Source organism: Cherax quadricarinatus, chromosome 32 (assembly GCF_038502225.1).
Source record: "Cherax quadricarinatus isolate ZL_2023a chromosome 32, ASM3850222v1, whole genome shotgun sequence".
NCBI lineage: Eukaryota > Metazoa > Arthropoda > Malacostraca > Decapoda > Parastacidae > Cherax > Cherax quadricarinatus.
In genome coordinates, this window is record NC_091323.1 from 33,884,487 (window position 1) to 33,901,986 (window position 17,500).

Here is a 17,500-nt window from a genome sequence, read left to right on the forward strand (position 1 = left end):
AGTTAGGTATCTTTATTTCGAAACGTTTCGCCTACACAGTAGGCTTCTTCTATCAACTTTTCTGTACTCGACTGAAGAAGCCTACTGTGTAGGCGAAACGTTTCGAAATAAAGATACCTAACTGTTGCATATGTGTCTTATCTAATTTCCTGGGTTATCCTGGATGGATAACCTTTCGGGGTTAAACATCCCAAGAAAATCTTTCCGTAAGAATTGTTAAAAGACTGATTCTTAATGCAAAAATGCGGCCTGAACATGACACATTCAGAGAGCGACCATCGGCGAGAAGTACATTTTCACTCTGAACCATAGTTCAGTGTTTTGATATATTTGTTCCTTTTAAAGTTTAGCATTTATTTCGATATATCTTTTTGACATACTTCTAGCTAGCTAGAGTCGTTCCTTTGAACACATCTACCTGGACATCCTATTCATTTCTGCAACATTGCAAGCTCCTGATGATGTGTTGATTGCAACAAGAAAGGTCTATAGCTACCATTCAACTCCCCCGTGAACACCAGTAGTTGGAGTTTTATGTAGGTATATAAGGGGAATTATCAGTAGACTCCTGGCTGCCTTCAGGAGGGTGCTGGACGGACACCTAATGTCAGTGCCTGACCATCCGGGCTGTGGTTCCTACAGCCTGCTTGATCAGGCCCTGATCTACCACGAGGCCTCGTCAAGGACTGGGTCACGGGGGCGTTGACCCCCGGAACACCCTCCAGGCAGTGTCTTGTAATTGAACAGTTCATTATTAAGTAATTCTGAAGGCTGCTCCTCTTCGATTCCTTGTGAACACTGACTTGGAAACTGTAGTGTTAATGCTTAAGAAAGTGTTATTGTTCTTGATGTGTGGTGGGGAGATCATACCTACAATCCAACAAATTTTCAGTCTTGCTTAGGGTAAGTTTGTCAGGAAACAGGGCAAGTGTTTACCGATGCGAATCTTTATTCATATGATGACCTCGCATCTGAAGCCTTCTGCTGGCTTATCAGTCCACTTCTTTAAAAATATAGTGATAATTATAACCATTAGGTCAACAATAGGTCAAGTTAGGTAAGGTTTGTCAGAGAGGACAGGTGTTCCCTGACGCTGGTCTTAGATGACCCACAGCTGAAGACAGATATGGAAGGAGGTATAACGGTGAATTGCGTGACCAACTGAAGCATTAATCTCCGCTTAGATTTCTAGTAACATTGTCAAGGTGGTTCTTATAGCCGAGTAAGTATTGTCATCGCCAAGTTTTTTTTCCCGTTTAGCTTAGATACTTTGTTTAAAATAACCAGTGCACTAATTTCGTCAGCTTTGGTGATATAATAATGTTGGTAGATTTACCCACAACATATTAGGTAACAGGACAAGTGCAGCTAATGTGACATTTTATTGTGGCAACGTTTCGCTCTCTAGGAGCTTTGTCAGGCCATTACAAACAACACATGGATACAGAGGGTATATATAGGATACAGAGTGAGGTGCAAAGCACCTGGAGAGCGAAACATTGCCACAATAAAACGCCACATTAGTCGCACTTGTGCCCTGTCACCTAAGAGCTTTGATGATGCCAAGTTGATTCTGTTTGTTAGAGGATCATAAACTGATAGACTTACAAGGTTAAGACGCTGGGTTTTATTATAGCGACAGTGGTAATTCTTTGTATACATTAGTATGTTCAGGCGAGTAACTGCTTCCCTCTTGTTACACAATGTTTTGTCTACATTATCAGAACATCTTTGTGTTTGTATATGGCGAACCTTATAAACCAAGACTCGAGGTGGTAGTAGTAGTGATAGTAGTAGTAGTTGTTGTGATGATAGTAGTAGTGGTAGTAGTAGTGGTAGTAGTGATGGTAGTAGTAGTGATAGTAGTAGTGGTAGTAGTAGTGGTAGTAGTGATAGTAGTAGTGGTGGTAGTAGTGATGGTAGTAGTAGTGGTGGTAGTAGTAGTGATAGTAGTAGTGGTTGTTGTGATGGTAGTAGTAGTGGTAGTAGTGATGGTAGTAGTAGTGGTGGTAGTAGTAGTGATAGTAGTAGTGGTTGTTGTGATGGTAGTAGTAGTGGTAGTAGTGATGGTAGTAGTAGTGGTGGTAGTAGTAGTGATAGTAGTAGTGGTAGTAGTGATGGTAGTAGTAGTGATAGTAGTAGTGGTAGTAGTAGTGGTAGTAGTGATGGTAGTAGTAGTGATAGTAGTAGTAGTTGTTGTGATGATAGTAGTAGTGGTAGTAGTGATGGTAGTAGTAGTGATAGTAGTAGTGGTTGTTGTGATGATAGTAGTAGTAGTGGTAGTAGTAGTGGTGGTAGTAGTAGTTGTTGTGATGGTAGTAGTAGTGGTAGTAGTGATGGTAGTAGTAGTGGTGGTAGTAGTGATAGTAGTAGTGGTAGTAGTAGTAGTAGTAGTGGTAGTAGTAGTGATAGTAGTGATGATAGTAGTAGTGGTAGTAGTAGTGATGGTAGTAGTAGTGATAGTAGTAGTGGTAGTAGTAGTGGTGGTAGTAGTAGTGATAGTAGTAGTAGTTGTTGTGATGGTAGTAGTAGTTGTTGTGATGATAGTAGTAGTGGTAGTGGTAGTAGTAGTGGTAGTAGTGATGGTAGTAGTAGTGGTGGTAGTAGTAGTGATAGTAGTAGTAGTTGTTGTGATGGTAGTAGTAGTGGTAGTAGTGATGGTAGTAGTAGTGGTGGTAGTAGTGGTGGTAGTAGTAGTGGTGGTAGTAGTAGTGATAGTAGTAGTAGTTGTTGTGATGGTAGTAGTAGTGGTAGTAGTGGTGGTAGTAGTAGTGATAGTAGTAGTAGTAGTGATAGTAGTAGTGGTAGTAGTAGTAGTGGTAGTAGTAGTAGTGGTAGTAGTAGTAGTGATAGTAGTGGTAGTAGTGATAGTAGTGATGATAGTAGTAGTAGTGCTGGTGGCAGTAGTAGTAGTAATAGTAGTGGTGGTAGTAGTAGTAATAGTGGTGGTAGTAGTAGTAGTAGAATAGTAGTGGTATTAGTAGTATTAGTGGTAGTAGTAGTAGTAGTAGTGGTGGTGGTGGTAGTAGTAGTGGTGGTAGTAGTAGTGGTGGTAGTAGTAGTGATAGTAGTAGTAGTGATAGTAGTAGTGATAGCAGTGGTAGTAGTAGTAGTAGTAGTGGTAGTAGTAGTAGTAGTGATAGTAGTGATGATAGTAGTAGTAGTGGTAGTAGTAGTGCTGGTGGCAGTAGTAGTAGTAATAGTGGTGGTAGTAGTAGTAGTAATAGTAGTGGTGGTAGTAGTAGTAGAATAGTAGTGGTATTAGTGGTGGTAGTAGTAGTGGTGGTAGTAGTAGTAGTGGTGGTGGTAGTAGTAGTGGTGGTGGTAGTAGTAGTGGTGGTAGTGTTAGTAGTAGTGGTAATAGTGGTGGTGGTAGTAGTACTAATAGTGGTGGTGGTAGTAGTAATAATAGTGGTGGTGGTGGTAGTAGTAGTAGTGGTGGTAATAATAGTAGTAATAGTAATAGTAGTAGTAGTACTAGTACTAGTAGTAATAGTACTACTAGTAGTAGCAATAGTAATAGTGGTAGTACTGTCATCATGACATTTTTGTTGGATATGGCGGAACCATCCAGTGTATCACTTGTGTTAGAGTACATGTATAACACTTGTGTTCCAGTGTAACACTTGTGTTCCAGTGTAACACTTCCTTGTGTTCCAGTGTAACACTTGTGTTCCAGTGTAACACTTGTGTTCCAGTGTAACACTTCCTTGTGTTCCAGTGTAACACTTCCTTGTGTTCCAGTATAACACTTCCTTGTGTTCCAGTATAACACTTCCTTGTGTTCCAGTGTAACACTTCCTTGTGTTCCAGTATAACACTTCCTTGTGTTACAGTGTAACACTTCCTTGTGTTCCAGTGTAACACTTGTGTTCCAGTGTAACACTTCCTTGTGTTCCAGTATAACACTTGTGTTCCAGTGTAACACTTCCTTGTGTTCCAGTGTAACACTTCCTTGTGTTCCAGTATAACACTTCCTTGTGTTCCAGTATAACACTTCCTTGTGTTCCAGTGTAACACTTCCTTGTGTTCCAGTGTAACACTTCCTTGTGTTCCAGTATAACACTTCCTTGTGTTCCAGTATAACACTTCCTTGTGTTCCAGTATAACACTTCCTTGTGTTCCAGTATAACACTTCCTTGTGTTCCAGTATAACACTTCCTTGTGTTCCAGTATAACACTTCCTTGTGTTCCAGTGTAACACTTCCTTGTGTTCCAGTGTAACACTTCCTTGTGTTCCAGTGTAACACTTCCTTGTGTTCCAGTATAACACTTCCTTGTGTTCCAGTGTAACACTTCCTTGTGTTCCAGTGTAACACTTCCTTGTGTTCCAGTGTAACACTTCCTTGTGTTCCAGTATAACACTTGTGTTCCAGTGTAACACTTCCTTGTGTTCCAGTGTAACACTTCCTTGTGTTCCAGTATAACACTTCCTTGTGTTCCAGTGTAACACTTCCTTGTGTTCCAGTATAACACTTCCTTGTGTTCCAGTGTAACACTTCCTTGTGTTCCAGTATAACACTTCCTTGTGTTCCAGTATAACACTTCCTTGTGTTCCAGTATAACACTTCCTTGTGTTCCAGTATAACACTTCCTTGTGTTCCAGTGTAACACTTCCTTGTGTTCCAGTGTAACACTTCCTTGTGTTCCAGTGTAACACTTGCCAATGTTCCAGCGTACCACTACCAGTGCTGGTACACCTGCCACTACCTGCTGAGTGTATCACCACCTGTGGTAGGGAAGAGAGATAGGGGGGGGGGTTGAAGGAATTATACATGGGGGGATTTGAGGGGGGGGGTCAAATGGAAGAGTTATTATGCAAGACGGGACCCCCTACTTAGCACCTCTGAGTGGTGACTACCACCACTGTTGTAGTGGTGACTACCACCACTGTTGTAGTGGTGACTACCACCACTGTTGTAGTGGTGACTACCACCACTGTTGTAGTCGTGACTACCACCACTGTTGTAGTGGTGACTACCACCACTGTTGTAGTGGTGGTACTTAACAAACTTGCAAGTTTAACAAACTGTATTAAGAATAACAACAGTTCAAGTCTATTTCTCTCTCGCCTTAACTTGAGAGAGAGAGAGAGAGAGAGAGAGAGAGAGAGAGAGAGAGAGAGAGAGAGAGAGAGAGAGGAGACACTCTTATGGACAAGAAGTATAACTGGGTGCCACAGAAATCGATTCCCTCGTAACTTTTACATTATGACTTGTTGGTGATACTGTGTGTGTGTGTGTGTGTGTGTGTGTGTGTGTGTGTGTGTGTGTGTGTGTGTATGTGTGTGTACTCACCTAGTTGTACTCACCTAGTTGAGGTTGCGGGGGTCGAGTCCGAGCTCCTGGCCCCGCCTCTTCACTGATCGCTACTAGGTCACTCTCCCTGAGCCGTGAGCTTTATCATACCTCTGCTTAAAGCTATGTATGGATCCTGCCTCCACTACATCGCTTCCCAAACTATTCCACTTACTGACTACTCTGTGGCTGAAGAAATACTTCCTAACATCCCTGTGATTCATCTGTGTCTTCAGCTTCCAACTGTGTCCCCTTGTTACTGTGTCCAATCTCTGGAACATCCTGTCTTTGTCCACCTTGTCAATTCCTCTCAGTATTTTGTATGTCGTTATCATGTCCCCCCTATCTCTCCTGTCCTCCAGTGTCGTCAGGTTGATTTCCCTTAACCTCTCCTCGTAGGACATACCTCTTAGCTCTGGGACTAGTCTTGTTGCAAACCTTTGCACTTTCTCTAGTTTCTTCACGTGCTTGGCTAGGTGTGGGTTCCAAACTGGTGCCGCATACTCCAATATGGGCCTAACGTACACGGTGTACAGGGTCCTGAATGATTCCTTATTAAGATGTCGGAATGCTATTCTGAGGTTTGCTAGGCGCCCATATGCTGCAGCAGTTATTTGGTTGATGTGCGCTTCAGGAGATGTGCCTGGTGTTATACTCACCCCAAGATTTTTTTCCTTGAGTGAGGTTTGTAGTCTCTGACCCCCTAGACTGTACTCCGTCTGCGGCCTTCTTTGCCCTTCCCCAATCTTCATGACTTTGCACTTGGTGGGATTGAACTCCAGGAGCCAATTGCTGGACCAGGTCTGCAGCCTGTCCAGATCCCTTTGTAGTTCTGCCTGGTCTTCGATCAAGTGAATTCTTCTCATCAACTTCACGTCATCTGCAAACAGGGACACCTCAGAGTCTATTCCTTCCGTCATGTCGTTCACAAATACCAGAAACAGCACTGGTCCTAGGACTGACCCCTGCGGGACCCTGCTGGTCACAGGTGCCCACTCTGACACCTCGCCACGTACCATGACTCGCTGCTGTCTTCCTGACAAGTATTCCCTGATCCATTGTAGTGCCTTCCCTGTTATCCCTGCTTGGTCCTCCAGTTTTTGCACCAATCTCTTGTGTGGAACTGTGTCAAACGCCTTCTTGCAGTCCAAGAAAATGCAATCCACCCACCCCTCTCTCTCTTGTCTTACTGCTGTCACCATGTCATAGAACTCCAGTAGGTTTGTGACACAGGATTTCCCGTCCCTGTGTGTGTGTGTGTGTGTGTGTGTGTGTATGTGTATGTGTATGTGTATGTGTGTGTGTGTGTGTGTGTGTGTGTGTGTGTGTGTGTGTGTGTGTGTGTGTGTGTGTGTGTGTGTGTGTGTGTGTGTGTGTGTGTGTGTGTGTGTTCTACCTTCAGTCTTTTACTTCGTGCCAGGCTATGTCTGTGTAGGTCTACACAGATGCCGCTAACATCAACAGCCTGGTTGATCAAATGACATGGAAGTTTGTGATCTAGCCCGGCGGCGAAGGTGGTGGAACCTTGAACACCAGTCACAGTTAGTTTCTTCTGGTGCTAACTGACCAGACGGGGATTACAGGACTTTCTCTGGTGTATGTGTGGGATGTTGATGAGGTAAGGCTGAGTTTTAACAGGGTAGGATCGACCTTTAATGAGGCAGAGGTGACCTTTAATGAGATAGGGTTGACTTGTAAGACAAACTTTCTTACAAAGAGGTAGACTCGCATGTCCGCAGGTCACACCCCTATGACCTGTGAGGGTGGTCAAGGTCACCCCTGTGACCTGTGAGGGGGTCAAGGTCACACCCCTGTGACCTGTGAGGGGGTCAAGGTCACACCCCTATGACCTGTGAGGGGGTCAAGGTCACACCCCTGTGGCCTGTGAGGGGGGTCAAGGTCATACGCTGGAACATACGTGCGTCGTCTCACCGTGAACGTTGTAATTCAACGGAGTTTGTGGCGTGACAAGCCGGTGGTTGGGTCAGTGCTGGCGCCGTGGAGACCCTCCAGTGTAGTAGTAGCCACACTACCTCCTACTGCGCCACCAGAAGCACCACCAGAAGCACCACCAGCAGCACCACCAGCACCACCACCAGCACCACCACCAGCACCCCTCACACCTTGAAATACTGAACGTGTCGTGTATTTTTTAAGAGTGAGGAGGAGAGCAAGACAATCTGTCATTTTGGTGTATCTTCAGGTAACTTTATGTCAGTAGGATTCTAAATCTGATGAGTGTACAGGTAAACCTACGTCAACAGTAAGCAGACGGTGAGTATACAGGTAGGTCTGCGTCAGCAGTAAGCAGACGGTGAGTATACAGGTAGGTCTGAGTCAGCAGTAAGCAGACGGTGAGTATACAGGTAGGTCTGAGTCAGCAGTAAGCACACGGTGAGTATACAGGTAGGTCTGAGTCAGCAGTAAGCACACGGTGAGTATACAGGTAGGTCTGCGTCAGCAGTAAGCACACGGTGAGTATACAGGTAGGTCTGCGTCAGCAGTAAGCAAACGGTAAGTATACAGGTAGGTCTGAGTCAGCAGTAAGCAAACGGTAAGTATACAGGTAGGTCTGAGTCAGCAGTAAGCAAACGGTAAGTATACAGGTAGGTCTGAGTCAGCAGTAAGCAAACGGTAAGTATACAGGTAGGTCTGAGTCAGCAGTAAGCAAACGGTAAGTATACAGGTAGGTCTGAGTCAGCAGTAAACACACGGTGAGTATACAGGTAGGTCTGAGTCAGCAGTAAGCACACGGTGAGTATACAGGTAGGTCTGAGTCAGTAAACACACGGTGAGTATACAGGTAGGTCTGAGTCAGCAGTAAACACACGGTGAGTATACAGGTAGGTCTGAGTCAGCAGTAAGCAAACGGTAAGTATACAGGTAGGTCTGAGTCAGCAGTAAGCAAACGGTGAGTATACAGGTAGGTCTGAGTCAGCAGTAAGCAAACGGTAAGTATACAGGTAGGTCTGAGTCAGCAGTAAGCACACGGTGAGTATACAGGTAGGTCTGAGTCAGCAGTAAGCAAACGGTGAGTATACAGGTAGGTCTGAGTCAGCAGTAAGCAAACGGTAAGTATACAGGTAGGTCTGAGTCAGCAGTAAGCACACGGTGAGTATACAGGTAGGTCTGAGTCAGCAGTAAGCACACGGTAAGTATACAGGTAGGTCTGAGTCAGCAGTAAGCACACGGTGAGTATACAGGTAGGTCTGAGTCAGCAGTAAGCACACGGTGAGTATACAGGTAGGTCTGAGTCAGCAGTAAGCAAACGGTAAGTATACAGGTAGGCCTGAGTCAGCAGTAAACACACGGTGAGTATACAGGTAGGTCTGAGTCAGCAGTAAGCAGGTAAGTCAGGTAAGTATGCAGGTAGGTCTGAGTCAGCAGTAAGCACACGGTGAGTATACAGGTAGGTCTGCGTCAGCAGTAAGCAAACGGTAAGTATACAGGTAGGTCTGAGTCAGCAGTAAGCACACGGTGAGTATACAGGTAGGTCTGAGTCAGCAGTAAGCACACGGTGAGTATACAGGTAGGTCTGAGTCAGCAGTAAGCACACGGTGAGTATACAGGTAGGTCTGAGTCAGCAATAAGCACACGGTAAGTATACAGGTAGGTCTGAGTCAGCAGTAAGCCACGGTGAGTATACAGGTAGGTCTGAGTCAGCAGTAAGCACACGGTAAGTATACAGGTAGGTCTGCGTCAGCAGTAAGCACACGGTGAGTGTACAGATAAACCTACGTCAGGATGAGCATCGGGTACAGGTATGTCTGCGTCAGGAGAAGCCTCACAAGGTGGTATTGGTTTTCCTGCTGGTAAGTGATGTGGCTGGTGGTGGACTCCTGACGCTACCTCCTCTCATACTTTTCCAAACCATGTTTTACGGGACTCGTTTCAGCGTTATATGGCATGGAATGCTGCACTCCAGACCCGGTTTATTCCCTCTGGTTGTGTTTGAGGTCACCAGGATCGTAGTAACGTGACTCCAGGCACGCGTGAGGTTAATGTTTGGGGGGGTGATGCAGAGTGATGGGGAGCGGTGCCCCCAGTCTAAATACAGAATCTCTGCCTGCAGTTGCCTATTTTTTGCTTTGTTTTTTATTTTTGTTTTAGAAATTGTGTTTTTATAAGTCAGTGAGGAGTCGTAGGTAAGCAAGCCGAACCATAGTTGCTAGTTGGTCAGGTTAATTGTAATAGTCAGGAGTTAGGGGAACTGTGGGCCACCACAATAGTGTGTGTGTGTGTGTGTGTGTGTGTGTGTGTGTGTGTGTGTGTGTGTGTGTGTGTGTGTGTGTGTGTGTGTGTGTGTGTACACTCGCCGGTTTGTACATGACTATGGGGGTTGAATATTAGCGGCTGGGTTATAAACTACCTTGAATTACAGCAATAGATCCTAGTTTCTTGGATCCCATCAGGTATAGATCCTTGAGACTGTGTGTTTAGATCTGCATATCGTCATCAAGTTCACTTTTTTATTACTCTATTATCGAAAAAAGGAAGCAATTTCTAACTGTGATTCATCTGCGCTCACAGCTTCCGTCTGGGCTCTAATTTCTATCCAGCTGATCATTCTCATTTTAAAATGTCAGTGGTTGACGATTTACTCAATTTCAGTCATTCAACGCTTCATATTTTTCTCAATTTTTTTTAAGTTAGATTAAATTAATTTAGGTTATGTTAGGTTACACAGACTGATAATAGCGCATAATTAACCACCAGAGAAGCAGTACGAATTACGGTACTTTTCGAACCAATTACGGTACTTTTCGAACCAGTGTGGCTTGTAGATGAATGGTTCAAGGAACCGAGAAGTTGATAAATTAGACACATGTGCAACACTTGGGTATCATTAATGAGGAAACGTTTCGCCACACAGGAGCTTCACCAGTCCATACAAAGGAGAATGGTGAAGAACTCAAAACTCCTCCTATTCTTCACTATTTTGCTTTGTATGGACTGATGAAGACACTGTGTGGCGAAACGTTTCCTCATTAAAGATACCCAAGTTCTGCACATGTGTCTAATTTATTGACTTATAAATGGTCCAAGTCTGATCGAAACGTCGTCATAAGATTCTCTTCTATGTGCGGGTTGTGTATTGTTCTGATGACTCAGATGTTGTTCTGTGTTCACTCCATCTTTCAAGGTAGGAGATGACACAGCTGGAAGATATACAGAGGTCGTATAGCAGCCACATAGAATCAGTAAAGTTTCTAAATTATTGGGAACTCCGAAGATACTTGAGGGACTGGTCCTTAACCTTCACACTGCTGTAAGAACTTACTGGAGTGAAATATGTGGGAGAAAGTATAGAATAAACCCAGTGAAGAGTAAGGGTGGGGACCCTGGGTACACTAAGAGAATGGTATATCAACATCCCTGGCCCAAGACTAACATATTACAAGCAGATGTACTCGTATATCAGAAATATTGTCGGTACAAGGACAGACGTGTCCAAGAGGCTGGATTAGCTTCTTACTGCAAGTTCTGATTCAGCTGGGTTGTGCTGACTGTGTGGGCTTACGGGCTGCTAGCACAAGCAGCCTGGTTGACCAGGCTGTCAACCGTGAGGCCTTCTCGTCAGGAAAGGCTGCTTAGGGTAAAAGAGCTTTGGAAACTGGTCACAGGTGATAGGGAAAGGGAATACGGTGTTGGAGGTGGGGTGAGACGGGAGCAGCTTGATGGAGCTTGGCTTGGACTGATGGGGTAAGTGATTTGCGGCGTGGACCTGGGCAGGCACTCAATTCATTTCACTTGGTAATGTGCCCAGGCTGGCGTCCAGACGTCGTAAGTGAACTTGTCAAGCCAACCTCATTGTTAGTGTGGCTGACTGTAGGGTCACTGTGGATGCCTTCAGGGTCAACCTGACCTTCCTCCGGGGTCAGCATTTCTAGTTGCAGGAACACATATCTACCCTATATTCTAACTTTAGCCAGAGGAACATTCTGCAGGGTCACACCCCTAACCAACAAACAATATGTGTGCATTACAATCACAGTATTACTGAAGCCAAATGTGGTACTGACTTACTGAGGGCTGATCTTCCAGTTTTTACACTTTAAGGCTCAGTCACAACGCCATTATGTACCCACTATGAAGGTACGTCTCCCAACATGACCTGAGGTCATAGTACCCAGCGCCACGTTGTCCTGACCTGTGTTCTCTTGACCACTGGTAACTGACCCAGGAACACCAATAAATTGTGTATATCACATATATCTTTGTTTAAGCTCGGCTGATGTAAAGGAATAATGATAAAATGCTATAAAATAAACTTGCTTTCAGAGAAGACTTCGATAAAAGTTTAGGAGAGATATGATCCTGACATGCAAGATGCTCGGGTATACGCAAATTGGGTAAAGACTGTGTGAGAGTGTGTGGAGGAGGAGAGAGGGAAGGAGAGGAAAGAGGGAAGGAGGAGAGCAGTTTGAATATCCTTATACAATATTCACCTAGTTATATTTACCTGATTGCATTTGCTTGGGTCTATATATACCTGGCCCAGCCTCTTGACTCTTATCGACTGATTTTAGTGATTTCTTGTCTGCAAGAACCGATCATAAGTGCCCTTGAATCTGTAAAACATCAGCCTCTACCCCATCATCTAGTGGGTTGTACTTAACACTCTGGTATGCAAGTACACACCTTCTGTAAGTGTCGTCAAGACAAGCCTGTACAAGACTGACGTTGTGAAGCATACATTACATGCTTGCTTGTGCGTAGCGTCACATTCTTGTACGTGTTTACAGGTGTGTGTATGTGCACGTATACTGTCCTTGCCTGGCTGAACACTGGACAGGAGGTGCTCTTGGGGTGTATAGTGGAGACTACCTCTTGACAGAAATCACTGCCACCGCTGCCCGGTACTGGACCAAACCTCCTGGTTAATGGCTTGATCAGTAAGTCTAGTGGTGCTAGCAGCTCGGCTAGTCAGGAACTGCCTGGAGGAACCCATCAAGCTTCTTCTTGGAAAAAAAAATAGGGGTTTGTTGGCCTTAAAAAATCTTCATCCCATTACATATGTCGAGTTGTCTTTTAGTACACCTGTTGCACCTCTGTTTTCCACAGGGAACACTGTACTGTGCACTCTCAAGCCTCTTGCTCTGATAAGATTAAGATTTGTTCGGATTTTTAACGTCGGAGGGTTAGCCACCCAGGATAACCCAAGAAAGTCACTGCGTCATCGAGGACTGTCTTATTTCTATTGTGGTCCTTTAATCTTGTCCCCCAGGATGCCACCCACACCAGTCAACTACACCAGGTACCTACTTACTGCTAGGTGAACAGGGACAACAGGTGTAATGAAACACGCCCAGCGTTTCCTTCCGTGTCGGGATCGAAACACTTACACTCAGTGTGCGAGACGAGAGCGTTGCCGACCAATCCACAGGAGTAATTTTAGTGTGCAGATTTGCAACCAGACGTTCCAGTATTTTCCAGATACAGTTTATGATGTACTTTTGTCGCTTAATTTCCACGAAATACGGTCTGGGGAACTCAAGGCGTTCTCAGTAATTTAGGCAGCTGCTGTAAGCGTTCAGCATTCTTAGTGTATGCTGAGAGCGCAGCTTCCAGCATGGTCTCACTTGTGTTCAATTCAGCGACTCTCTGTTGTCAGTATGATGGTGTGGTATGTTGTGGTGGTGGGGGTATGTTGTGTTGGGGTGTAGGGGGAAGGTGGCTGTGATAGTAGTAGGGGAAAGGAGTGGTTGTGGCTGCACACTAACAGCACCTTTCAAGGCAGGTGAAATTGCTGACCTAGAAAATGTACAGAGAACCTTCACCGCGCATAACCGAGATAAAACACCTCAGTTACTGGGAGGGCTTGAAGTTCCTGAACCTGTACTCCCTGGAACGCAGGCGGGAGAGATACATGATTATATACACCTGGAAAATCCTAGAGGGACTAGTACCGAACTTGCACACGAAAATCACTCAACGAAAGCAAAAGACTTGGCAGACGATGCAACATCCCCCCAATGAAAAGCAGGGGTGTCACTAGCACGTTAAGAGACAATACAATAAGTGTCAGGGGCCCGAGACTGTTCAACTGCCTCCCAGCATACATAAGGGGGATTACCAATAGACCCCTGGCTGTCTTCAAGCAGGCACTGGACAAGCACCTAAAGTCGGTACCTGACCAGCCGGGCTGTGGCTCGTACGTTGGATTGCGTGCAGCCAGCAGTAACAGCCTGGTTGATCAGGCTCTGATCCACCATGAGGCCTGGTCACAGACCGGGCCGCGGGGGCATTGACCCCCGGAACTCTCTCCATTTAAACTCCAGGTAAAACTGATTGATCATGCTATTAAACCAGGAGGCCAGATCTAAGACCGGGCCCCGGGGGCGATGATCCCCAGAATCGATAACAGGTAAGCTACGACGGTGGAGGGGATTTGGTGGTGGCTGAAATAATGGTGGTGGTGGTGGTAGTGGAGTCTTTTGGTGTTGGTGAGGGCTATGTTGGGGGTGGTTGTGTTGGTGGTGGTTGTGTTGGTGAGGGCTGTGTTGGTGGTGGTTGTGTTAGTGGTGGCTGTGTTGGTGGTGGCTGTGTTGGTGGTGGCTGTGTTGGTGGTGGCTGTGTTGGTGGTGGTTGTGTTGGTGAGGGGTGTGTGTTGGTGGTGGCTGTGTTGGTGGTGGTTGTGTTGGTGAGGGGTGTGTGTTGGTGGTGGCTGTGTTGGTGGTGGCTGTGTTGGTGGTGGTTGTGTTGGTGAGGGCTGTGTTGGTGGTGGCTGTGTTGGTGGTGGTTGTGTTGGTGGTGGCTGTGTTGGTGGTGGCTGTGTTGGTGAGGGGTGTGTTGGTGAGGGGTGTGTGTTGGTGGTGGGTGTGTTGGTGGGTACTATGGTTGGTTGTGGTGGTGAAGGATGCAGTTCGTCAGGCTGCCCTGCTACACTGATGAAGCTGGAAGGTTGGCGCCATCACCTACCCTCACCTGCTCATTCTTTCCCGTCCTCTATTAAGTTGCTCACTCACAGCCCCCAGACGTGTGTCACTCTGCTCTACCGGGTTATTTGTGTATTGTTCCACTCACTGTATTCTGCCTTTTTGTTCTTTTAGCATAGTCTGGTTTGGTTATTTTTATAAGGTTTAAAGCCTGTCGACTGCACGATGCATGTCGGGTGTACATCAGTCAGGAATATTTCGTATTGAAAATGGTCGGTAATTGTCGGTATTTTACACCATTTTCAACCTAACTAACTGTCGGACACTGTAGAGCAACGATATCTTGGTACACAGGACAGGACAACTTTTATTCCTAAAATAGGGAGTGAGGGTAAAGTTTTGTCATATATACACCACGCATATACACCCCTCGGTGTATATGCGTGGTGTGTCGTTCACCACTCTCTTAATTGTGCGACAGCTGTATCGGAGTGTGACAACCTTGTGCCAGTGATGCCTGCCACGACATTCATTGTCAGGGAGATGGCTGCGAGGGAGGAGGGGGCAACGCCCCCAGATACAGACACAGAATAACAGGTGGTGTGACAGTGAGCATCACAGGTGGCGAAATATGACTCAGTGAAAGAGAGAGTATACACAGCGAAGACTAGAGGATAATCTGTAGTGACAGAGAACAAGATAATAGACGATGATGGCGCTTACACAGAGAGAATAGATTATCCTTTGTTACTAACGTAATGACATTGAGGAGCCAAGTTCAGATGGCAGGAGGAGTTAGTACAAAATGGAGAGTACAGATGGTGGTAGATGGTAGGAGTTAGGGCAAGATGGAGAGTACAGATGGTGGTAGATGGTAGGAGTTAGGGCAAGATGGAGAGTACAGATGGTGGTAGATGGTAGGAGTTAGGGCAAGATGGAGAGTACAGATGGTGGTAGATGGTAGGAGTTAGGGCAAGATGGAGAGTACAGATGGTGGTAGATGGTTGGAGTTAGTACAAGATGGAGAGTACAGATGGTGGTAGATGGTAGGAGTTAGGGCAAGATGGAGAGTACAGATGGTGGTAGATGGTAGGAGTTAGTACAAGATGGAGAGTACAGATGGTGGTAGATGGTAGGAGTTAGGGCAAGATGGAGAGTACAGATGGTGGTAGATGGTAGGAGTTAGTACAAGATGGAGAGTACAGATGGTGGTAGATGGTAGGAGTTAGTACAAGATGGAGAGTACAGATGGTGGTAGATGGTAGGAGTTAGTACAAGATGGAGAGTACAGATGGTGGTAGATGGTAGGAGTTAGGGCAAGATGGAGAGTACAGATGGTGGTAGATGGTAGGAGTTGGGGCAAGATGGAGAGTACAGATGGTGGTAGATGGTAGGAGGAGTTAGTACAAGATGGAGAGTACAGATGGTGGTAGATGGTAGGAGTTAGTACAAGATGGAGAGTACAGATGGTGATAGATGGTAGGAGTTAGTACAAAATGGAGAGTACAGATGGTGGTAGATGGTAGGAGGAGTTAGTACAAGATGGAGAGTACAGATGGTGATAGATGGCAGGAGGAGTTAGTACAAGATGGAGAGTACAGATGGTGATAGATGGTAGGAGGAGTTAGTACAAGATGGAGAGTACAGATGGTGATAGATGGCAGGAGGAGTTAGTACAAGATGGAGAGTACAGATGGTGATAGATGGCAGGAGGAGTTAGTACAAGATGGAGAGTACAGATGGTGATAGATGGCAGGAGGAGTTAGTACAAGATGGAGAGTACAGATGGTGATAGATGGTAGGAGGAGTTAGTACAAGATGGAGAGTACAGATGGTGATAGATGGCAGGAGGAGTTAGTACAAGATGGAGAGTACAGATGGTGATAGATGGAAAAAATCGAGACCATCAGGTCTGGAGACCTGATGGTCTCTTACCTTCCGGTCAGACTATGAAGACTGTAGCTCCAGGTCACAGGACTGGTGACGAGACCATCAGCATGGAGGAACACTGCAGCAGGCCTACTGACCCATACTTTTCATGTCCTCCACGTGTCTCTAACCCATCCTCAGCGCCAGCTAAAGCTACCTTTGAGAATGGGTTAGCTCTTCTCGCTCATATATTTGTCTAACTTACTTTAAAAGTTACCTATTGTTTTAGCTTTTAATGTTTTTAGCTTTAATGTTTTAGTTTCATTAGTCACCTGCCTTCCAAGCTTCGATAATCAATAAATGAAGACTCCATCTACTTATTGGGGGAGGAGGATGATGATGATGATGATGATGGTGATGATGTGATGTGATGATGTGATGATGATGATGATGATGAGCGAGGAAGATATCTGTGCTTATGGAGGTAGTGGTGTGTCACGGTGCCAGAAGGTTTAGTGGCTGGTGAGGAGGTGGAGCCAGGTGTTGGTGGTGGTTGTGTGGTGGTGGTGGGTTGATCAACACCAGTGGTAGGGTGAGTAAGGGGAAAGGGAAGAGGGATACATGGGATTGCTTGCAGAGAGAACAATGCTGTTAATGTGGAGGAGGTCTGGTCCTGGACCTGGCTCAGGTGGATGGGGGTTGAAGGGCGGTAATCCTAGCAGCCATCTTCAAGGTATCTTGCAGGTAGATGGTGGTGGTAAGTAAGAAAAGGAGGTGAGAAAGGTCAAATGAAGTATATCGTTGTTCTTTCTTTTTTTTTTTCTTTTTTTTGTGACTTGATAAGGGCCGTTACGTAAGCGAAACATCGTCAGTAAAGGACTGCATTTGTCTCTCTTTTTAGATAGTGGTGGTATGATAAATTAGACACATGTGCAACACTTGGGTATCTTTACTGAGGAAACGTGTGACCGGGTGTTACTTGTAGTCCATGATTAAGGTTACTTTTACCAGAACCAGTTTGAAGACGAGTGCATAATGTTATAGAAGATGATGGATGTGAGTGTAAACTATGTTATCTGTGACGGGTTTCCAGGAGTTTACCCTCACCCGCCTGCCCTAGGCCAGGTCCTTTAACTGTTGTTGTGTTGCAAAGTCATTCAAGTCTCGTCAAGTCGCGTGCCTTAAGGAGACTGTTAATGAGAGGAGAGTTAGTGTGTATCATCCTCCCAGGCACAGCTGGCTCCCAGCTGGTATTGACCCATCCTGTCTCATTCTCCACCATGATTGTGTTGCCACTCATTATGAGAGAGGAGGGCAGCCAGATCCCAGCACTTGTACATACATCTCTCAGGCACAGCTGCAAGGGCGGCCTTACCACGACCACCGCTACCAGTCGCTGCTGCTGTGTTTCACTGACCCCGTCAGATCAGGGGGAAATGTATCTTGTTGGTAGTT

At 45.6% G+C, this 17,500-nt stretch overlaps 1 protein-coding gene across 5 annotated transcripts in view; it reads left to right on the forward strand.

Annotated features, from left to right (window-relative positions):
* Positions 1-17,500, forward strand: part of LOC138853517 (uncharacterized) — a 123,104-nt gene that overhangs the window by 74,851 nt on the left and 30,753 nt on the right. Inside the window, exon 1 of one of the 5 annotated variants that reach the window (XM_070090631.1) lies at positions 7,330-7,500. The exons of the other annotated variants lie outside the window; for them this stretch is intronic. The gene's annotated coding sequence lies outside the window, so the exon portion shown is untranslated. Of the gene's footprint in view, positions 1-7,329; positions 7,501-17,500 lie in introns of those variants that run through there. 5 annotated transcript variants of the gene reach the window in all.